Raw genomic sequence first — 25,328 nt, forward strand, 5'->3', positions numbered from 1 at the left:
CCATGGCTCTGGCACCAGTTATCCGTTTCTGTGAGGCCCTTCTGAAGGATATCTGTGTCAGATGTGTTTTCGACTATGGCGCCCAGTTTGCAGTCATCTGCAAACTTTGTCAGCCATAACCCTCCTGTGTTTGCTTGTACTTCAGAAAAGTAAATGCCGAACAAGAGTGGTCCCAGGACTGAGCCCTGTGGGACACCACTTGTGACAGGCTTTGAGTCTGACATGGCGCCAGCAACTCTGACCCTGTGAGTTCTGTCACTTAGCCAGTTTGCAACCCATCTTGTGATGTATGGGTTTACATTTAAGCCAATGAGTTTTTCGATGATACCTGAGTGAGGTATTGTGTCGAAGGCCTTTGCCAGGTCAAGGTAGGCTGTATGGACTGCCTTGCCCTCATCAATGGCCTTGGTGACTGTTTCGAAAAAGTCAACCAAGTTTAAGAGACATGATCTGCCTTTGACAAAGCCAAACTGGGATGGATCCAAAGTCTGCAAGTTCCCTATGCCTTTATTTATGAGTTCCATTATGATCCTCTCCATGGCTTTGCAGATAAGGCTTGTCAAGCTAATGGGATGGTAATTTCCAGGGTCGGTGGAGGCACCGCCCTTATGAAGTGGGACCACAGTCGCAGGCGCCACTCCTTGGGCGTATCCTGAGGTGAGGCTAAGATTAAACAGCTGTCCTAACTGCGGGTTTAATTCCTCATTGAGTTCGTGGAGCACACAGCCGGGGACACCATCCGGTCCCATGGATGCTGTGTTTTTCCCTTGGAGAGAGCAGTTCTCACCTGGGCGTTGGAGATGTTTGTGGGGGCTACAATCCTCTGGTATAGCTATCTCTCCTTTTGGGAGGGGAGAAGTTTGCACTGAACCTGTCAGCCAGTATGTTGGCAATGTGTGTAGGTTCAGTAATCTTCACATCATTTTGAACTAATTCCGAGCATATCTGGGAGTTTCCTCCTAGGTTTCTAACATAGCTAAAGAAGGCCTTATGATTGTCTTTTGAGTCCTTGGTGATTTTTCTCTCAAAATTTGCCTTGGATGATTTTATGAGAGCTCTTAGTTTTTTACTTATAATGATCAAAGGTGTCTTACCTTTCAAGGATTTTGCTCTATCTTGTAGTAGCTTCCTCCTTTTGTTGTAGAGCTTGTTTATGGCTGGGGTCCACCAGACTGGACGCTTGTCTTTGGTACAAAGAGTCTTAGTTTTGTTTGGGATTGCCTGATCCATGCAGTCCTGTAGGTGCTGGTAGAAGGCATTTGTAAGTGATTCAGCGGTTTGAGTAATGTTTAACACTGGCTCAGGGGCCTTAAAGGAGACCACACTAGTTTTTAGAAGTGTGAAGTCGGCTTTTGAGAAGTGTTTCACTGTGGTCTTTTTTATTTCAGGTGGGGGCGGGATGAGGACCTCCAGTGAGATTAGTTTATGATCTGATCTCACCAGTGAGGGGTATACTTCTGATGTTGAACATTGTGATCCCATGCTCGTGATGATGAGATCAAGTATGTTTTCTCCTCTTGTGGGGATGGTGACTAGTTGTTCCATGGCATTTGAGTTTATGAACTCCAGGAACCTTTGGGCTAGAGTGTTTGGGCTTGAATAGTGTTCCCAGTCTATATTAGGGTAGTTGAAATCACCTAGTATGATGGTATTTGGAGATACATTTATCCCCTCCAGTGTTTTCAGGAAGGCCATGTGAGGTTCCTGAGTTTGAGAGGGTGGCCTGTAACATGCTACAAATTGCAGAGCAGTCTTGCCTATGGTTAATTGCACCTGGATGGTCTCCGATGCATCGTGCGTTGCCACCAACCTTGAGGTGTGTGTGTCCTTTATGAATATGGACACCCCCCTCCTTTCTTGGTGTTGTCCGGATTTTGGGGCCGGAAAGCATGATATGAGGTGAAACCTGATATTGCTGGGGTGCTCTCAGGAGCCTTGAACCAGGTTTCTGTCACAGCACAAACATCGATGTTCTCCATACTGAGAAGGGCCTCGAGTGCGTGCATCTTGAGATTGAGACTTCTGGCATTGAGCAGCATTACCCTTAGTTTTTTCCTTTTTTGTGTTCTAGGGTGGTAGGTTTAGAATTTGAGCTTTGCCTAAAAAAGGCACTATGGGGGTGGCAAGAGCCTTTGCCAATATCCGAAGCCCAGGGTGACAGGTGCAAGCCGTCCCTCATGGCAGCGTGGCTTGTCCAGCATGTCATCCCAGGCAGACAGACATTGGATCCCCTTTGAATGACACCAAAATTTAAGCCAATTATTAAAGCTGATCATCTTATCACTGTATTGTGGCATCATTCTAGGTGAAGGTAGGATACTGCTCAAGGTCAGGGTCATACCTGCCTGGGCTACATAATCAGAGAGCTCCTCTATGTCTCTTTTCATGTAGTCCAAGGAGGTACATCTCAGGTCGTTCACACCAGCGTGGACAATGACAGAGTCATACTTGTACCTGCTGTTGAGAGACCTGAGTGCTTGCGTTATGTGGCGGATTCTAGCGCCCGACAGGCAGCTTACTGTGACCTTCTCCTTACTCAATCTGGTGAGCGGGACGTCAGTGTGTCTGACTATGGAGTCACCAATGACGAGTGTGTCTGGCATTGTGTTTGGCCTTAAGGGCTGTGACTGTTTGCTCCTCCCTCTTGTTAAAATATGTATTCAACACAGCCATGTCCATCCTTTTCGCAAAATCCACTACCATCTGACCTTCTGCATTCCTTTGCTTAACACCATACCTACCCATTACTTCCTCATCCCCTCTGTTCCCTTCACCAACATGCCCATTGACATTTGCTCCAATCACCAGTCTCTCACCCTTGGGTACAGTCATCACCACTTCATCCAACTCGCTCCAAAATTTTTCTTTCTCATCCATCGCACACCCAACTTGTGGAGCATATGCACTAACAACATTCATCATTACACCATCAATTTCCAGCTTCATAAACATCACTCTATCCAACACTCTTTTCACCTCCAAAACACTCTTAGCATACTGTTCCTTCAGGATAATGCCTACGCCATTTCTCCTCCCATCCACACCATGATAAAACAATTTGAACCCACCTCCGATACACCTAGGCTTGCTCCCCTTTCATCTGGTCTCTTGCACACACAATATACCAACCTCCCTTTGGTCCATCATATCAGCTAGCTCTCTCCCTATACCAGCCATACTGCCAACATTCAAAGTTCCAACCCTCACTATTACAGTCCTAGCCTTTACCTGCCTTCAGCCATGCCTTCCACCTCTTCTCCTCTTTCGGCCAACAGTAGCCCAATTTCCACCAGCACCCTGTTGGCCAACAGTACTGGTGGCGGTCGTTGTTAACCCGGGCCTCGACTGATCTGGTATGTATATGTGTACTTTTGTCTGCATGTATGATTTGGCAAAATTTTACGTCGGATGCCCTTCCTGATGCAACCCTCCCCATTTATTTGGGCTTGGTACTGGCACAAAGAAATGCACTGGCTTGTGCATCTCCAGTGGCTGGGTTGTGCATCCCCAGTGGCTGGGTTTGTGCATCCCCAGTGGCTGGGATAATGTATTTTGTACGTGTAAAAAAAAAAAAAAGTCAGCACACTGTGAGTCTGCAGCTGTGTCAGCTCAACAGAGAAATGTGCAGTATTTGTCTTCTTTTCTACTTAAAAAAAAAGTTTTTGAGGCTATAAATACAGTTAAAAGATACAGTTACTTATAGTAGAGAGAACTTACTGGAAATCAAGCAACTAAGCTCATTGGGCAGCTGGATGGATGACCTGTTGTCTGCACAGTCTGTGGGGCCTACAATAAATTCTGTACTCCACGACCTTGGTATTCTTGCACACCATGGCTCAAAGTGCCTCAAACATGTATAAAGAGCTTCCACAATACACTGGAAAGATCCAGGAAAAGGGGGTCAAGGGCTGGAATTTTTGCCAGACTGAAGAAAAATCGTTTCAGGTCTGCATTACCATCCTTACTTCTAGAATCGTGCTCTTTCTGGATAATAAGATTGACTACATAAGACTGGAAATAACATTACAAAGCAAGGTGAGAAATGCTTATGTTCTTATGTTTACAGAAACTTGGCTGCATAGTAACATCAATGACAGTGCAGTACAACTGGAAGGGCTCACTCTTTTTCATGCAGACAGAGATCAAGCACTCAGTGGGAGATCTAGAGAAGGTGATCTGCATATATGTAATAATATCTGGTGCATAAACTGTGGGACTGCCCTTAGCCATTGGTCTGAAACATAGCAGTCAGATGTAAACCTTTTTATCTGCCTAGAGAGTTCAGTGGTGTCAGTATCATAGTGGTGTACATCCTAACAAGTGCAAACACTAAAGAGGCACAGGCAGTGGCTATACTGTATGACTAAATACGTGAGCTGAAGAATAAGACCCCAGGTTTTGCACAGATTATTGCAGGGGATATTAACCAGGCAGATCTGAGGTCAGTTTGCAACAAGGGGTAGCAACACCTTGAACAAGGTATACACCAATATCAAGATGGCATATAAAGCAGTGCAATACTCACACTTGGGCAGCTCAAACCAGCTCAACATCATGCTAATGCCAGCATACCAATATGCACTAATCAGGGAAAACCCATTGTGAAGCAAATCAGGGTATGGCCAAATGGAGCAATCACAACACTCCAAGATTGCTTCGACAATACAAACTGGACCATATTCAAAGAGGCTGCAACAGCTGATCTACACATTAATGTGGATGAATACACAGAAACTGTGATGGCATATATATATATCTAAATGCATAAAGGATGTGACCATCAACAGAAACGTCATAATAAAAGCCAACCAAAAACCCTGGCTCACCAGCAAAGTATATGAGCTTCTGAAGGGACATAATGTGGCATTCAAATCAAAGGACAAGGAAGCTATCAGTGTGGCAGGGACAAAGTTGAAGAAAGGGATAAAGAAAGCAAAAAGGGCCTATGGAAAGAAAGTCCAGAACCACTTTACTAACATGAGAGACCCCAGGCACATGTGGCCGGGCATAAAAGCCATAACTGAATACAAACTCCTGTTAGTCCAATGTGAGGACAACACAGAATTTGTGGATAAGCTGAACAGCTTTTTCTACAGGTTCGTGGAGAGGAACAGCTCCAAGGCAGTGAAACTCACTACAGACCCAGGACACAAAATGCTCAGCCTAAATGCAATAAAAGTGAAGAGGATCCTACAGCAGGTGAACCCTAGGAAGGCTGAAGGACTAGACAACATCATGGGAAAGGTGTTAAGCACTGTGCTGAACAACTAAGCACTGTAACTCACGGATATATTTAACATCTCTCTCAGTCAAGTGAAGGTACCCAAATGCTTCAAAAACACAAATACTATTTCACTGCCAACGAAATCATCTCCCTCAAGCCTCAATGACTATAGCCCAGTAACCCTCACATCCAGGGTTATGAAAAGCATTGAAAGGTTAGTCAAAAAAACACCTGACAACAAGCCTTCCAGTGGCACTAGATCCACTCCAGTTCACATATCGTGACAATCGCTCCATGGTGGATGCCATTTTGGTTGCACTGCATCAATCATTGGCACACCGTGAGAACAAGGACAGCTAATGTTATAATGTTGTTTTCTGACTTCACTTCGGCATTCAATACTGTCATCCCACAACAGCTAATTGAAAACCTTGTTCATTTAGTTATCAACGATCATATGTGCAACTGGATTCTGGACTTCTTGACTGAAAGACCTAAAAGGGTATGTGTGGCAATAACTCCTTGAAAAGCAACACAATCAATACAGGAGTACCTCAAGACTGTGTGTTGAGTCCACTACTGTTTCTGAACTTCTAACCAACAATTACTTGATATCTACCACCCAAAAAGGTCAGTAGGCAAACTACTCTACAAAAACTCCCTTGCCCATGCTTGGAACAAACTTCCCCTTGACTTACGTTCAATCTCCCACACCACACACTTTAAAAATTAACTAAAAGCTTATTTTCTCAATTCCAGAACCTGCCCTTGCCATGACCCTACCTAGTCTTCCTTCCCTTTATGTACCCTCAAAAGGACCATACTTAGTAACTCATTACACCTCTCTCTCCAATGTGTGTACTATGCATTTGCACAATTTTATACAAACAACAAATGTTAATTGTTGACCTATTGAACTATATCAATGTAAAATTGTTACTTAGCTTCTTTTTAATGCAACTTTAACTTTATGCATGTATCCCAACATATGTGAATTGTTTCGCTATAACTGCTATTATATCAGCATTATTTAAAATTGTACTTGTTTTAAAATGTATTACTGGAGCTTTTCTCCTTGGGTCTCCACTGAAAATGGGCCACAAGCCCAGTTGGACAAACCCGGTTAACAAATGTTAATAAATAAATATAAATAAATATAATCCATGACTATAAAGCTAGAATCAACACCAACCACATCATCAAGTTTGAGAATGACTCTACAGTTGTGAGCCTCATCAGCAAAGGAGATGAAAAGACTATAGGGAGGAAGTGAACACATTTATTGACTAGTGTGGCAAGTACAACCTCAACCTTAATGTCAGTAAAACAAAGGAGATCATAATGGACTTCAGGAAAATACAACCAGCTCATTCTCCTCTCATGATTAATGTCAAGATGGTGGAAAGAGAAAAGAGCAGAAAATTCCTGGGGGTTCACATTGCAGAGAATCTATCTTGGTCAATAAGCACCAGTCATATAGTAACGAAGGCTCATCGACATCTGCATTTTCTGAGGAGACTGAAGAAAGTGAGTATCCTATCCTCTATCCTCGCTGCCTTCTATAGGGGTACCATAGAAAGTATCCTAACATGTAACTTTTCAGTGTGGTATGGGAACTGGTCAGTTGTAGACCAAAACCCCTACAAAGGATAGTGAAAGTGGCAGAAAAGATAATGGGATCCAACCTTCCAGCACTACAGGAGTTATACATGGCATGGTGTCACAACAGAGCTACAAAACTAACCAAGGATCCTACACACCCTGCTTATGAACTGTTCACAAGCTTGTTGTCTGCAGAAGATACCACATTATGCACTATGAAACATCCAGGTTCAGAAATAGCTTCTTCCCTCAGACAGTGAGACTCTTGAACTCTGACAATGATCTCAGGGAAGCCGGACACTGACAAGATATGGGACAACCAACTCTTTTGGTGCAAATAAATGGGAGACAGTTCAGATTCTAAACATTAACAATACACAGATGACAATGAATGTGCAGTATATTATACTACTAGATCCTCTTATTCATGTGAGAATCACACAGTGCAATAAGAAATTATTCAGTTGCTGAAAATTATAGATAAGGTAAACTATGGTAATATGTAGGTAGAATAACATGTCTAATATGAAATGATGAATATATGTCCATTGTATGTGTTATTGTATGTATGTATGTATATGTCTTATCAATTTGAGCCTGATGCATGCTATTTCATTTAGACTGCATTTGTGTAGGCTAAATGACAATAAAGTTTACTCTGACTTTGACTACTTTGACTGTGACTTTCAAATTTAGTTTTTCTACATGGCCCTCTGCTGAAAAGTAGTCTATCATGATAAGTATATAATTTCCAGGTGCCTCTTAATCAGATAATAGACATCTGTCTCCACATTATGTCAAGGTCTAAAGTCATGGTGACTGCCAATAGTAAGTCAGTGTGATCTGATAAGTGACTAGTGTATTATTTTTCCATTACTATGGAATTCAGGAATGAAATGGGTCAGAAATTATGTTATATTTGTTTCCCCTTGATACAGTGGGAGTAAAACAGCTTGCTGTCATAAAATGGGCTCAAACTCTTTTCTGAAACTATTATTAATGATCAAAATGATTGAGGGAGAACAGGGTATCTGCTGACATTCACAGAAATGGTTGTGGTATTCCATCTGTTGCTTGAATTAAAATGGCTTTTTTCATTTCATCTCCTGTTTTCTAGCTTTTGGTAACTTGAATAATCTATTCAGTTTGCACAAGACACTGATGTGTGAGTAGAGATTTAACAGACAGGAACAATATTCATAATACACAGTTTAAACCATTACCAATACCAGTGGAAGAAACACCAGGACAAAAACTGTAAAAACAAGGTCTAAGATAAACATGCTGAAATTCCTTTCTGTTACTCCATGGATGACAAACCAGGGGAAAAAAGACTGATTGTAGTGTTTTTAAGACCACCTGTAGTTGCTGAGTCTGTGTCTAATTGCATTTCAGTCTTTTTGTAGTAGTGCATGCTAGAGTTCAGCTCATCTATAAGCAAGGGCAGAGGGCAAGGGTCCAGAGAGGTCATCATACCACTGTACTCAACCCTCACTGGGCCCATCATAGTGTATAATGCCCCCTTCAGTATGTACCTAACCAGACACATGCAACAACTGGAATGTCCACAAATGTTCCTTAAAAAAATACAGGGAGTAAACACAATGTCCTACATCGATCTCAATATCATACAGACTTCTGAGAGGTGATCGTTGCCTGACATACAAGGCCTCCCTGGACCCTGTTTTCATTAATGTTTTGTACATCGACAAAACAAACAGCATCAGAACTTCTAGGTTAAAAGACCTACATTTTGCTTGCAGCACAAATTGGACATGTTGGAGAGACAGATATGTTTCCCAAAGAATTCCCATTCTCTGGCACAGGCTCCCCATCCATATGAAGCAGAGTCCATACCTATCCCTATTTAAGTACAAGTTGGACCAATGAAAAGGTAATCAGAAGTTCACTCCTAGTCTGGCTCCTTTGTCTCTGATGGACAGAGACAGTCAGTAAATCACCCCCTAAAAATCAAATATAAATCATTTGTGGGTGACAGCTAGGCTTTTAAAGGCCCTAGTGGTAGTTAACCTAGTATATACCTATGAAACTATGATGTAATGTTTCCAAGTGGCAACACATTCCATCATAAGCTATTGAAGCTCATTGGTCACCAAAGGCAGTGCGTGAGTGTGTGTGTGTGTGTGTGTGTGTGTGTGTGTGTGTGTGTGTGTGTGTGTGTGTGTGTGTGTGTGTGTGTGTGTGTGTGTGTGTGTGTGTGTGTGTGTGTGTGTGTGTGTGTGTGTGTGTGTGTGTGTGTGTGTGTGTGTGTGTGTGTGTGTGTGTGCTTCATAGCCTAAGATTCTGGGAGAAGAGACATCAGTAAATCATATCAAAGTGGTACTAAGCAAGACAACACCCTCAGGTACACAGTCAAAATGGTGGGTTGTTACTTTAAGGATTCACCCATTTAAAGTGAATGAAAACATATGAGCTAAGAATATAATGATGGCATTAGACTTTGCGGGGGGGGGGGTAGTTACTGAATGACCCAGTCAGGTTACCTTCTAATTGCTATACTGTTTGAAAATGTTAAGGGATACATTCAAAGATTTTTCTCACCTGAAAATGTCTTCAAGTTGTGGCTGAAATTATTAGTCCAATTATATGGAGACTACTTGGATAACATGCACAGAATTCATCACTATTGTCTAATTTTGACATCGCCTATAATGAAAATGTCAACCTGACTTATTAGTGACCTGGTGACATTTTTTTTTTTCTTTTTGCAAGTGTTAAAGCAAGTTCTGAGAGTTTGTATTTGTAAAAGATGTATAAAGTTTTGGCAATTCTCCTGTACCTTAAGGATTCTCTCTCATTCTCGTACTTGAGGGGTTTACATAGGACTGATGTAGCACATGAGCATCTCCCAGACTACATCCCTACACTCCCAATTTCTTTATGTTTTATAATTTCTGCCTGGAAATTAGCACTGAGAAGTAAGTCAATAAATTGTTAATGAGCTGTGTCCTGTAGCTGGGGGTGCGAGGTATGATTCTTTCCACCTCCATTTGACATGTGCAACTCTGAGCAATTTGCTTTACCAGGCAGTGCTCCTGGGTTTCCTATGAAAAGGGACACTTGGCCTGTGGCTTAACAGACTAACAAATCTGCAACATAAAAATAAAATTTGAAGCAGCATAACACATAGTCTGGAACTGATTCATCTGTGTCATTATTATGGACTTCTATATGTCTCAGAGATACAGAATATTTCAAACATTTACAATTTAGTTTGAAGTGGTTAGATTCATATGTGATATATATTCTATCTACATTTCAACAGAAAAATTGAAGGCTTCTGTGATTTGGCAGACATGGCTGCCTAGATCATTTAAACAGGACATTATTTAAAGTAGTCCCCCATATTAGAGTAGATGTCAGCAGAATGTAAGTTACTGAGGAACAGCTGTTTGATAGGGCATGTATAGTTCCCATAATGTGATTGTGCCTGGACTGTGACATAAGTGATTTACTATACATTTTCTTTAGTGCATGCAGAAGCATTCTAAGAGGGTTGTGAATGAGCCATGACTTGGTCCGAAGTTGCTACTGAAAGGTAAAGAACATTATTAAGGATACAAATGACCTAGAGAATAGGTTTTATTCTCTAAGTCATGTAACCTTGAGGTGTTTAAGGTTACTGATGGGTGCATTTCCTTCTGCAATGGGAGATTGACATAGGTAAGGTTCCATAATGTAAGAAAGCAGTGGGTAGGTATGTGTGGAGCAATTACATCAGTTTCAGTTCATATTTGAGAAGCTAGGCAAGCAGAGAAATAGTCAAGGTAAGTATGTTGCATACGTGGTGAATGAGGAATGGGCTCATAATGGAAGAAAGGTACTTAGAAACAATAGGGTGCTGGTATTTAAACTGATGTCAAAAGTACATCTGTACTTAGAGACTCCAGGGGCATCAGCAGCTAAATTATGTTTGTACTTACGGATAAAAACATCAAGTAACTAATCTACTTGACTGCAGCAGATTTAAATGAGTGCATAAATTCTGCAACATGCTGAAAACTATTCTGTATGAAGAGTAGTGACAGGTTTTACTTACTGATAAATACAGCTAGGTATTCAGCAATAAATATAAATGCAGCAAGTTTTATTAAGTGGCATTTTTAAGATGCTGCAATTTGAGGATATCACTGCTCTGGAACAGACCACCCATCCACATTAAACAAAGCTTATCCCATGTCCATATGCAGGATCAACTTATATCTATGCTTGGGAAACAAAATATTTATCCCAGGACTGCCCCCTGTCCTACTAATGGACAGAGGTGGCTCCTAATGTTTTATCCCATGCATGGGTCCCTTCAGATTATCTATGGTATGATCCCAGTTATTCTCATTAGGAGTAATATATAATTATTGACCATGGGATGGGTAAGGAAAATCTCTAAACAAATGTTAATTTGAGCAACAAAAGGAAAATTGGGTGGGCTAAAATGGCACATAAGGGCAACTAGCCTAGTACTTACATATGAGCAAGACTGCATGTTCTAACTAATTATATCCAGATAAATGTCAAGCAATACTGCAAGTACTTGGCAGCCATCCATACATACACAATACCTGTTATTGTTTAAAATAAACCAACATATTAAAAATGATAAATAATTAAATAAATAAAAACAATCTGGCATTTCTCATCAAATTTCAGGATGCACTTGTTTTGATCTAATCTAAGACAATGTTACCTTAGACTAAGTCAGCTAAATGAAATTATTAAAAGGCAGTAAAACAGTCACAGTAAACGGCTACATTCCTAAGTCTTCCATTTTATCCCATTACTATAAAGCTAGAAAAATTGTTAGACTTGTACAACTCCAAGTTTGAACACTTCTGTTTATAAATAGTGTGTTCAAGTCATTTTCTGTTAAAGTGCATTTTTGTCACACAAACCATTGAGTATGAAATGGATTTTGGGTTGCTTGTAATTAGCCTCCCCTGCATTAACTGCAAATAAAATTTCATCTGCAGTCCATCTAAGGTGACAAGGTCATAAATCAAATAGGAAAGGCTGTGAATTCAGATCTGTAAGATGCTTAGAAAGACACAGCTCAGAACTGATATGCAGTAGTCAAGACTTGCTCCAAGAAGCATTGTACAGAAACAGCAGTATATGCTTGACAGGTTAAATCTGTCTCCATACTCTCCAGACCAATGAAAAAGCCATTTTATACTTTACCGTCTCTGAAGCAATTCATGCACCAAGGACAATTCAGCAAGGCTAACAGCTGCTGACACTGCACTATCGTTTCTTACTTAGCCAAGTTGAGATCATTTAACTTGTAGCTAAGTAAACTCAAGCCAGCAAGAACTTTTCTTAAAAAAAAAAATAAGGGGGTAGTCTTCAAAAAATATATGTGTATACAAGTAAAAGGTTATTGCATTATATGCAGTCAAGTGCTATATAAAACTATATCTCAAAGCAGAAGTAAGTTTTTGAATTTGCTACTCTGACATCAGTAGTGTATACTTTTATTCTGAAGCTTATTTATTTCCTTTTTTTGAAAGCAGTTGCAAAAAAAAAATGTATTTGACTGTTTAATGGCTTAGGTCATAAGGGGTGGTCATTGCTGACAATTTGTATAAACCATGTTCTTTATAGTTACTGTTCTAAGTTTGAAAATGGAAGTGATAGTATGGAGGCTTTAGGAAGTTGTAGTCATCATAGTTCTTGATAATGCAGTAATTTATAACTGTTCTTTCAGATGTGTTATCAAGGAGAGTTAAGAGTGCAGTGATTGATGAATACAAGGTTAGGATGAATAGAAGCTTAGGTTACCTTTGCTTCACTGTGTGAGTGTAGCATTCCTGGGACTAGAACTCACAAAATGTTTCAATTCATTAGGCACAGGTACCTGTTTTCTGGTCAAGCCAGAAGCATCACATACTTAAATACTTTGCTCATTCTCATCCTATACTGATAGATGTTTTGGAACTGAACTCAAGACTGTTATGTGTATGCCAAGCTGACTCATAAATATCTAGATTACAGCTGAAGTCAAGTGATCCAATGGACGTTTGTCATTCTTCATATAGTAATGAGGGATGCATTCTGGTTAAACCAAGGAGAAAAACAAAGCTACATTAGCTGTTTCAGAAAACAGCTACAAATATTAGGAATGATGGAAACAAAGTGACTATTTCAGACAGAGTTCATGACATCTAACAACTAAAGGAATCGTGCTGTTTTCACCCAGTGAACTGAATTAAAGGTAGTCATTTCAAATAATGGGCTATAGAACAAGACAGAGAAGGTGAAGTTTTCAAATAAGACCGCAATCTGCAAATGAAATGCAGCTATGCAATCTAAAAAAAAACAAACATGACAGAATAAAGGATATGAAAATTTAATTAGGTTAGGATAAAAAAAAAGAAAAAAAAAAGGAAAGAAAAAGTAAGAAAACAAATATTTAGAGGCAACCCAAGACAAAGTGAAACAAGCCAACCCTGTTCTTGGATTAAGTAATGAATGCAGAATGAAAGAGGATTTTTTAACCAGGCAGTAAATCTAGATAGAAAAATATGTATACAGATTGTTTCATCAGAAGTATTAATACCAACTAATAGGGGGCCAGCAATGCCAAGGAAGAGATACAGTACAAACTGCTCACCATAGTCTTCAGACATATTTAGAAAATAAAACTAAATGTGAAAAGATCAGTACAAACAGCAAAATAACCCTGGAAATATAGTTTCAGGTGTTAGTACTAGGCCAACTACCCTTGTGGGCCATTGTAAACCTAACCAATTAACCCATGTGAGAATCAAACTCTGCACTTTATGTTTATAAGGTAAACACCTTAACCATTATGCCATGCTAATGCAAAAAGGTATTACTGCCCAGGACTCTAACCCAGGACCTATTACATTGTAGGTCATGACTTAGCCTATCTAGCCACTGGGATAGTAAGCGTAAAGAAGGGATTCAGAATATATTCCTTGATACTTCAAAGTAATGGAAAACTTAGTGTGTGTGTGTGTCATATGTGGTTAGCTCCTGCTGACTGCCCTTCTATATACTGTTTTTGTGCAGGGGACAAAAATGGAATGCCCAAGGAAGAATACTATTCCAGCAAGAAAAGCCAAGGAAAATTCAGCTTCCAAGTCAGTGTTTGTTCAAACTGGCACTGAAGCAAATGACCCTTAGTCTCATGGGTTTTATTAACTAAAAGTCCAAGATAGCATATGCAGTCTTTACACAGCATGATGCAGATCTGTTAAAGACCTGTTTACATGGCACTAACTATTTTTTTCTCTATATACATTATTTTCCCCACTGACATAATAAAGGCATAGTTACATGGTCTGAAGGAGTCTAGTGACTGGGCCATATAGTAACCATAAGAAAGAAAGTACTGCATAGTGTGGCAAAGGTAGATGGCAGGCCCACTTATAGTTGTGCAAGGAGTGCTTGTATATGCTTGTGTGAAGTATCTATAATACTCAAATACAGGGAGACCCCCAGTGTGCATTCAGAGCTACAGTTCCCTCCCTAATAAAACCACTGTTCATCACTGACCTGCATTATAACACTTTGCACCATGATCCTAGATCACCAGAAGTCTCTCATTGTAGTGTGGCATTGCTGGTGTGACAACAAGTCATTCTAGCATGGAGTAACAGAGTGACTCTTCAGCTTGTTAAACTTCAGTGACTCTATGCCACTATAGATCAACAAATAACACCTAACATGCTATTATCCATTCAACAACTGGGTTGGTCATGTACAATAACATTGTTTTCACCTAATGTAACAGGTCATTTAGAGATGCCGTTGTTAGTTTAATGATGTTAACCCCTATCCTTGTGGCCAAGATCATAGATGTAACATACCTCTCAGCTGTCCAGATTTTTTGCCTCTTTGTTTTGGTTTGTTCCCCATAAAATGTGTGGTTTTCTAGCAAATCATCGAGTATTGAAGTAACAAAATAATGACATACATTCGAGTTTCAGACTTTATGTCCTTCAAAAATGCATCCTATTGCAAAACCTATTATTCTATTAACTTTCCAAGTTTAGAAGAGCAATATTTAAAATGTGTCCCTGCTTTTAGGTTTGTCCATCCCATTATTTTTGGCTTTGTCCAGATTTCTTACACTTAGAGGTTGAGTTGTATGGGTTGAAAATGGTCTGAGACAGACTAATTCTCATACCTAACAATACATACTCTTTAATATTCTAAAATGTGCATGCTGGTTGGAGAAACCAATCAGCATCCTTGTTATAAATTGAACATTCACAATACAAACAAGTACTGGCATTTCTTCAATATGGGGATATAATACTGTTACAGATGAAATGCTGGTAAAGTCCTCTACATTTTTTAAAACTAAGTAGTCACTAAATTGCCGAAATGTAGTACCATTTCTTTTTTTTTTTTTTTTTTTAATTATACACTTTTTTAAAGCTTATTTCAAGACAGAGCATTCACTGGAGGTGTGTAGATACAGCTTTACTATGTTTGGTACAAGTTATATATATCCTGTGACAAAAGTGAATTACAGGGGCTGTTTTTGCATTCACTACCTTCTCCATTCATCTAATTTACTTCTAGAACCACCAGGCAGCTACAGGGATCACTTCCACATGCTTCTCCATGAAGTCATGGAAGACACATGAACAAGCCCTTACAGAATATCTTATAAACCACTTTCACAAGATCTACAATGAAGAAAGAAAATGCAGGTACAAACATTTGTCTTTGCTGGCCAGAACTTATCTCAGATAGTGCTGAGGGTCAAACAATCACCTGAAAAAGACAAAATGAAATAAAAAAGTGGATGGGTAAAAAGGAAACCAATTAACACACAGTTAAACCTGTGTAAGAATGTAACTGTCAAGACATCACAATAAATTTAGCGCTTTCATTCTTTAACAAAACAAGCACTTCATAAAAACTATAAATAACAGTTAATCTTGACTGTTACTTTAAGGAAAAAGTTTTTATTGTATTAATGTATCCATGAACAAGCACTTTTTATTGGTGGAGGTTGATGTCTATAATGTCTATCATTTATTTGAAGTTATTTAAACAAGATTAATGTTTACATGTCCACTTTTTCATTTCATTTTGTGTTAATCAGTTTTTGCTATTGGAATTAGTGGATGTGAAATGCCTGCTCAAGTGCCTTATTGTGGCTGTAACAGTAAGCCACCCTCAGCATGGAATTTTGATTTTAGCAACGGAGATGCTAGCTTAGATGTTACCATTCATGCAGTACAGGAAGAATTTCGTGCCCTCATGCAAACTTTAACCAATGTGATTGGGTAGGCCCAAATGATCCTTTGGCAGGTATGGGAAGCTTGTTCTTTATCCAGTTCGTCTGGTAAAAATAATTGTGATGTGACCATTGAGTCATTTGGAGAAGATGTTACCTTTGTTGCCGATGGTGTGGAAATATTTGGAGGAAACTTTTTAAATATTCCTGCTGAGAATCCGTTTTGCAGCATGGGACTAACTGTTAATGGAGTGTGCCTTAATGAGTATTTTAATTGTAAGTCCTTTATTTATGAACTTGAACATAAGTTGTTCAAATTGAAATCTCTTGAGTATGATCATTTTTAATTACAGAGGTGTATCGAGTCAAAACAGATACCTCTTGGGCTCAGATTCTACAAATTTCCTAATGGCATCACTACTGTTGATAATGTTTACAGTGACTTGGTAGAGTCATACAATAAATATAGTACTGAATTTTAAAAGAAGTTTTAATAAGATATAATTCCAAAAAAATTGATCTAATATGGAGACATTCATGAATTTAATGGGTGTATTTGCAGTCATGAGGCATTTGGTTTTCTAACGTCTCTGTACAATGGTATAGGGGCCAAAGTACAAAGACATACTGGTACAATTATAGCCAAGAAAAAGAAAAAAAATTGGACAGAGATGCTTCAGCATATTCAACAAACAACACAACTCCATTAAAGTTTAAAATAATAGAGGTGGTCCATCTGTTTCTACAGTGATGGATAACATTCAACATTCAGATTTTATGCTCCTTGACGATGAAAATTTTCCAAATTTAAATGTGAATGGTATTAGTACTAATGGTAGTTCACAAGAGTGTGCTGGAGTTAATAGAATAAGTGATGATGAAGGAGAATTAACCAATTTTTATGATCGCCCCTTTTTCAATGAATGTGCCATCAGTGAAAATGAAAGCTCCATCAAAGGGATCAAAAACATCCAGAGGGAGAAAGAGAGGAAGGGGATGTTTACGGTAGTTCTGACATGCCAAGTTTATCACTTGAGCTTGGTGAATTTTGCCGACATTCAACTCAAAGTACTGGTGAAAGGGTTAACTTTTATACCAGCAAGAAGAGCTAATATCACTGATTTGGTGGTTGATTTAAAACAGTATGTCAGGAAATTAACCTTGCAATATATTTTACGAGTTACCTAATTATGGAGCAGGTAGGATTTTTAAAAAGCTAGTACAGTAAATCCACCTTGTTTGCCAATTTAAAATGTTTTCTAAATTTATGTGAAAATGATTTTAATAGTTTATTAAGTAGAAAACTGAAGAGCAGATTTTATAATATGAGTTGTTCTGAGTCTAAAGCACTTTTACAGCTATGTAAATATAATAGTGTTAGATTTATAAAAGCAGACAAGGGAAATGGTTTAGCCATTACGGATTATGTAGATTATAAGAATTCCATGAATGAACTTTTAACTGACGTAAACAATTATAATAAAGTCAGTAAGGATTATGTCAGGAGGAGTTTCAAAAAGGTTGATAATATATTACTAGATTTGTTAAATCAGGGATATATTGAGTATATATCATATGAACTTTTTTATGTAGAACAACCTGAAATATGAAAAATGTTTTGGTATCCTTAAAATCTGACTTCAACAATTGGCTTAGTTTCTGGTGTCATTTCAAGGGTATCCAGTACCTGACAGCCTGGGAAGATAAGATCAACAGACCACGATGCTTTGCAAGAGATGGCCTGCATCTGTATCCCTTGGGCTTCAGGATTCTGGGAAATGCCCTTGCCTCGCCCATAGTGCCTTCTTTAGGCAAAACCATAAGGTCAAAACTACCAATATGAAAATTTCATCAAAACGCAAATTAAAGGTCATGCTGCTAAATGCTAGGAGTCTAAACATGAAATTGCACTCATTCAAGCATTCTTAACCCTGGAAGATGCTGACATTTGTGCAGTCACAGAAATTTGGTTCAAAGCTGCAGAGAGCAACCTAGCCATACCAGGTTTCTCATCCTATCATACATTCAGACCCAAAACCGTTGGCAGCAAAGCAAAAGGAGTGGAGTTGCAATATATATTAAAGACATACACACCTCCAGGCTGGTCAGACAATATGACACACAGGAGACACTTCAGGTACAGTTAACCATTGACAAGATCCCTATTCAAGTCATAGCTAGTTACAGGGGCCCAACATTTACTCAAGATGCCCACTCCACCTATCTGGACCTCTTTGAATCAATCAAGATTCAGCCCTTTACCCTGATCCTGGGAAACTTTAACTATCTAACCATAGATTGGAAGAACTACTCATGCCAAAACACAAATGCCCAGAGATTTCTTGATTTTGTGAATGTAAATGCCTTGGAATATTTGGTCGACACCCCCACAAGAGGCAATAATATCTTGGACTTAGTATTAACCAACACGAGTAACCACTGCAGCATTCATACAGTGTCATCCTCCCTGGTAAGATCCAACCACAAAGCGGTCACTTTTGAAGTAACCATCTCCTCCGACCCCCCCCCCTCCCAGTAGGGACAAACAAAAACACTTCTCCAAAGCTGATTGCAACCTCATGAGGGAAGGTATAAACAGCTTCACAGCCCCCTTCCCCTCCATAGGAACTGGCACATATGTCCAAACCTACACCAAAGTACTATATGAGCATTTATATAGCTGCATGGCATCAGGAATACCTGATAACGCAACATCATCCTCCTCAAGGAAGAGTAAGCCATGGCAATAAATAAACTTTATAATAAAAGGAAAAAAATTCTGTCCAGGACCAAGATGGAGCAGGTGCCTAACGCTCTCCAACTAATCTCTCCTTAGCCTGAACTAGCAAATAAGAAGTGAAATCCTCCAAAGCAAACTTCGAGTCCAAACTGGCCACATCTACTAAAGACAATCATAAGGCCTTCTTCACATATGTCTGCAGCCACAAAGGAAGCACTCAGATCTTTTCAGAACTTGTGGTCAAGGACACAACATACACAAACGCCATAGATATTTAATCAATATTTTTGATTTTTAATTAATATTCTTGTTTGAGATTCATGTTTATTGCATTATTTGTTTTGTAATCTGGAGCTTTTCTCCTCGGGTCTCCACTGAAAATGGGCTATTAGCCCAGTTGGACCAACCCAGTTAACAAATGTCAATAAATAAATAAATAAATAAATAAATAAATAAATATAGCCAACCTGCTGACAGACAGGTTCAGTAAAAACTTCATCCCTCTGTCCCCAATTAGTAAAGTAGAACATCCCCAGCACCTGCCCATGTCCCTTTATCTCTAGAGAGCAAGTCATCACTGCCTCTCAAAAGCAAAAAATACAGCCTCCATGGAACCCAGTAACATCCCAGACTGCATCCTAAATGAACTCAGGCAGGAACAAGCAGCACAGTTAGGCACCCTGTTCAACTAAAGCCTGAGGATCGGCTTTGTCCTAGCCAATTGGAGGACAGCCACTGTCATCTCTCTGCACAAAGGTGAAGTGTCCACTGATCCAGGAAGCTATAGACCCATCAGTCTAATTAGCTTGATTTCAAGGCCATGGAATGGATTATCACGGACCTCTTTAACAATGACATTGGCAACCTCCAAACACTCGATCCCACACAGTTTGGTTTCATCAAGGGGAGGTCATCCCTGTTAAATTTGGTTGACTTCTTTGAGGCAGTCACTAAAGCCATGGACGAGTGAAAGACTGTGCACACCACCTACCTTGACCTGGCCAAAGTCTTCAATACTATTACCCCTTGGGTATAATAGATAAACTCTCTTGACTAGGCATCAATCCATATGTTACCAGATAGGTATCAAACTGGCTCACTCATAAAACCCACATAGTCAAAATAGGGGAAGCCACCTCAAGCAGTATAAGAGTAATGAGGAGTGTACCCCAGGGATCTGTCTTGGGCCTATGTTGTTTGGGATATACGTTTCTGAGTTGCAGGTCAAAACCAGTGGGCTATAGCTGACAAAGTTTGTAGATGACTGGAAGCTGGGCACTGTCATCAATTCCCGTACTGATGTGGACATCCTCCAAGGGGGTCTCACCCAAACAAATGACTGGTGACAGAAACATGGCCTCATACTGAATGCCAAAATAATGCATCATCATCCCCTTTAGGGAGAGTGATGTTCCCACAAATTATTACATTAATAACAAGGTCCTAAGCAAGCAATCAGTCATGAGGGACATGGGCACCCAGGTTGAAAGCAAACTGACTTTTGACCACCATTTTGCCACTGTTGTACGGAAAACTTTCTACATGGCCAACCTCATTAGTATGGGTATCTCATCCAGGGACAAGGAAGTCATAACATCCCTGTATCCTTCCCTTATAAGACCCATTATTGAGTATAACACCGCTTTCAGCATGTGCCTCACAAGCACATGCAGCAGCTGGAGAGACCACAGAGGTTACTCACCAAGAGAATCAAGGGCCTCAAACTTCTACCCTACACAGATAGGTTAAAAAGCCCTATCCCTATACTCAGTCTCATGCAGACTCCTCAGAGGTGACCTCTGTCTGGCATACAAAGCAATCTCAGACCCCACCTTGATGGGACTGCTGCATATCCACAAGTCAAGCTCTGCTCAAGTAACTGGCACACACGATCTCAACCTGGTCTGTGACATCAATAGAACTTGCTGGTGGGACAGATTTGTGTCCCAGAGACTCCCCCTTTTGTGGAATAGACTCCCTCTCCATGTTAAGCAGAATACCTCATTAACCCTTTTTAAGTGCAACCTGGATAACTGGATGGGGAACAGAAAATACACCCCTGGGATTCTACCTGTGTCCCTAATGGACAAGAGCATTGGGCACTGACTTGTTAGAACATGGACTAAATTCTTGTCTAGGCTTGTAAGGGCCTCAGGGACAATAGCCTAGTAACATCCTTATATCCTATGACCTGTAAAGACATTAGTAAGCCATCTTTTAGACCAATTGTGTCTGCTCCACAGAGTTAAATAGTCACTATTACACATTATTTGGTTATTATTTTGAATCCAGTTACTCAGAACACCAAATGTTATTTAAAAAGATTCTTGGTTAGTTTTAGATTTATTGAAAAATTATGAGTTTCAAGGAAATTAAAAGTTTTTTGTAACTGTCAATGTCATATCAATGTGCATGTCTATTGATCAGAATATTGGATTGGAGTTTGTTAAGAATTTTTAAGGCAGTTTAATGACTTTAACTATGTTAAAATTAATACCATTTGTGAATTATTAGATACTGTTTTGACTAATAACATTTCCTTATTTGAAGAGCATATTTAACAACAGAAATCTGGGGTAGTCATGGGGGGCAAAATGGACCCAGCTTTTGCCAATCTAGTATTGTGTTGGTGGGAAAGTATTCTATGAGTTAAATTACCACTTTTTAAAATGTGTGAAATTCTGTAGAAGATATATAGATGATCTGTTTATTTACTTGGGCAGGTAACTATGATGAATTTAAATCATTTTTAGTACACATCATTCAAGGTATCAATTGCCTATCTTTTGTACTTAGTGATGAAGGTGACAGGATTAATTTTTTGGATGTTAATATTAAATCGGATGTGGAACAAAATTGCTTTGAGAATGATTTTTATAGGAAGAAGACTTTTACTAATATCTGTTTGCATTTTGGAAGTCAACACCCTAATTTTATGAAGTGCAACATTTTAGAGGACAGGTCAATAGGTTAAGCAAACTGATTAGTAACAATGTTTATTTTCAAAATGAGGCTAAAGTTCTGACCTAAATGTTTGTGGACAGGAGTTATCCAAAAAATAAATTAATAGCTACTAAAGAAGAAATTATTCAGTCTAGAAATACCAAGTTTCTTTCTATTTTAATAAGTGGTTTTGATCTGAAAGGTAATATAAGTGAGGGAATTGATTGGGACATAAGTCACACTCTTCCTGTCCTTATTAGTTTGGACTATAAAAAGATCCAACAGATTTTGGGAGACAATTGGAAAGTTATTTTAGGTAATATAGATTTACAGATTTAGTAAAAATTGTGGGTGATTGTCCTAAGTTTATTTATAAGAAAAGTTGTAATGTTAAAGGGCTATTAGAAAAACAAATAACTACAACAAGTTAGGTATTGGTCAGGCTAATATTTAATCCATGTTTGAACTGCAAACAGTGCAGGTTTATGAATTCCACAATGCAGTATAAATTTCAAACAGTTGAATAAGACCATTACAGTGAGAAGCCGTTATAATTAAAAAAGTGCAGGCATTATTTATTGGGCTGACTTTTGTAGCTGTGATAGCTTTTATGTGGGGAAGACTAATAGACTACTATCACAGAGGATATAATATAATATAATGCATAATGCAGCAGTTATAAAGAAGGATGTTAGCAATGGATTGGCCAAATGTGCTTCTGCTTGTCCCAATTTTAGGAATTTTTTTCTTGTTTTGTTTTAAAAGCTGTTGATCAGGGTACTTTTGTTCAAAGCTTGAATAACACATTGGAATTTAATGAAGTTAGACGGCATGTTTTTAGAGTGGACAAAGAGCCAGGATGAAATTAATTTATTAGTATTAAATGTGTGTTTAGAATACATTTATTTAAGTTAGGTTTATTTTTGATTGACTTTTAGTTTAAGGAAAACGTTTTCTTGTTGTATTAATGTATTCACAAATGAGCACTTTTTATTCTAGGAGGGTAATGTCTAAAATGTTTGTGTTATGCATTTGAAGTTATTTAAACAAGATTAACTGCTATTTATTTTTCTGATGAAGTTCTTCTTATATTAAAGAACAAAAGTGCTAAATTTATTGTGTTGTCTTGGCAGTTAAGTTCTTAAACAGGTTTAACAGTGTGAATCACCTGCAAAAAGCAGACTCACAACAGAATGTACTAATACTGACTCCTCACTTCCTGAAAAAAATAATAGCAATGATCCCTCCTGGGTGTGCGTAAAACAGGATTTACACTTAATCACTTGGGCATCACCCTCATGATCAAACCATGCTAAGTATGCGTAAATCTTGCATTATCCGCACCCAGTCATGGATTATTGCTAAAATAAATAAATTCACTAGTGAAATAAAAGGCTGATCAGTTAAAAAATTATACTAACCAATTAATTTCAAAAGCAGATACATGAATTTTCTACCTTAGAACAAAGCCAACACTTGTACAATTATAAACTCTTTTAGTCTGCAGAAAACTATATGCATGGTCTTGTGTATACAGCCTTCTAATATGTCTAACATGTAAAAAAAAAACAAAAGCATTACCACAATCAATATTATATCCATACCCCCAATATTGACATATCCTAATATCCCAGAATCCATCTTCCAAATTTCTCATTACTGTTGCATGCATCAATCATTTTAGCTTTCTGTACAAATTATTTTTTATAATTTTAAAGATAAGCTCGCTATTATGGCTCTACATGAGGGCTGGGTTTCATAGACATGTGCTGTTTGCCTTCACAAGGCTTGAATGACTTAATAGCACTATGTATAAGTGCATTAATTCATTACATATCCAAAGTAGCTCCACAGTTAGCTACATAAGTGAACAAACAGTACAGTATATATACAAATAGACCTCTGTGTAGCGGAACAAGCACAATCCACAATCCATAGTGATCCACCTGCCACTTTCTGGGCATTTTGTGAGAGCTGAACATGTTACCTTACATACTGCCACACCTTGGAATAAAGTAGTATATACGAAGGCTTTGCTGTGCATGATGACATGCTCCTTAGCAGGATGACACAGTGACACCTAAAGATATCTAGCTATGCAGTAATTTTAACTTCAGAACTATGGTGGGTGTCCACACATACAGACAACTGTCATATGCATATAAAAGGGAAGAAAGAAGTGTATATATAAAGGGGAAGGAAGAAAGTAAAGGGGGCACAGGACATGTACAAGTGTGAAGGCTGGTGTTGAAAGCAGGTCATCACTTTTTTCTGGCAGTAGGGTTCTTTTTTCTTTGAGCAGTGAGAAAAGGGAAGGTTGAAGTATAATAAGAAAATAAAGGAAGTAAAAGGGCAACCTCCTCTGTATCCCCCCTGATAGCCTGGTTAAGCACACCATAGCCCCAGAACTCATCCATTCCAACCCTCTAGACTACCAGCCATATAGAATCCTACCGGCTATAATTAAATCACATACCTTTTATAAGCACACTAAAATACAATACAAGTTAGCAAAACTCCTGCTACACCTTGCAAAGGAGCTAAACCACTCTGGAGACAATCACCCCAATCCTAGCCCCCCCCCTCACCAGATACAATATCCAACCCAACCCCTGGGAACATCAGACTGTTGTTGCTATCTTTCAGCTTTTCCCGGTTAGGGGTCGCCAGAGCAGAACTCCAGTCCGCTAATGATTGGCAGTAAATTTTCACGGTGCCGAGTTGCCAGCACGATGCCCAACCTTCAACGAAGGCCCGCCCAATCAAGCATGTCTTTTGGAATGCCACTCGACCCGCGGGGAGGACATGCAGACTTCACACAAAAAAGATAAATCTTCCACACTGTTTCTCAATATGAATATCAGAAGTATTGTGAATAAAGTACATGACATGCATGCTTTACTCTCCCTCTATACTCCTGACATTGTCTTATTAACCAAAACATGGTTAAAACTCAACATCTGCAACAATGAAATTGTAGCCCCAGGATACAATATAGTACACAAGGATAGGTCAAACAAAAAAGGGAGGGTGTTGCAATTTTGTTTAAAGAACACCTAGCACTAGACTATCTGAAAAATAACAGCCCCAACTTCGGAAATTTAGAACTTATCTTTACTAAATTAAAAATCAACCCAAAAAAGTTCATTAACATCACAGGTGGGTATATTTCACCAGGAAATAATATCCACACACTAGAAAACGTACTTCACTGGGCCTCTAATACATACCCACAAGAAACAGTCCTGCTGGGTGAGTTCAATATTGACTGGCATGACTGTTCCACTCTGAACTCATCATCTCACATTAACCTTCATAGATTTATACAGCTTATCACATCCCCTACAAGAACTTACAAAACTACCAAACACCAGTCTATCCTTGACTGGATTTTGGTTAACAATCCCTCACTAACATCTCAGGCAGGCTGTCTTCCAGATGGCCTAAGCGACCACTTGCCAACCTTTCTCATGCATGCCTGCACCTTCCAAACTAACCACACCTCTTACTGTACAATCAGAAACAAAAAATCCTTCAACCCACAAAAGTTCATCTCAGCCCTCAAATGTTGTAAATGGGAATCT

The sequence above is a fragment of the Protopterus annectens genome, chromosome 10.part0 (genome assembly GCF_019279795.1).
Source record: "Protopterus annectens isolate FY-2018-M chromosome 10.part0, PAN1.0, whole genome shotgun sequence".
Lineage (NCBI taxonomy): Eukaryota > Metazoa > Chordata > Ceratodontiformes > Protopteridae > Protopterus > Protopterus annectens.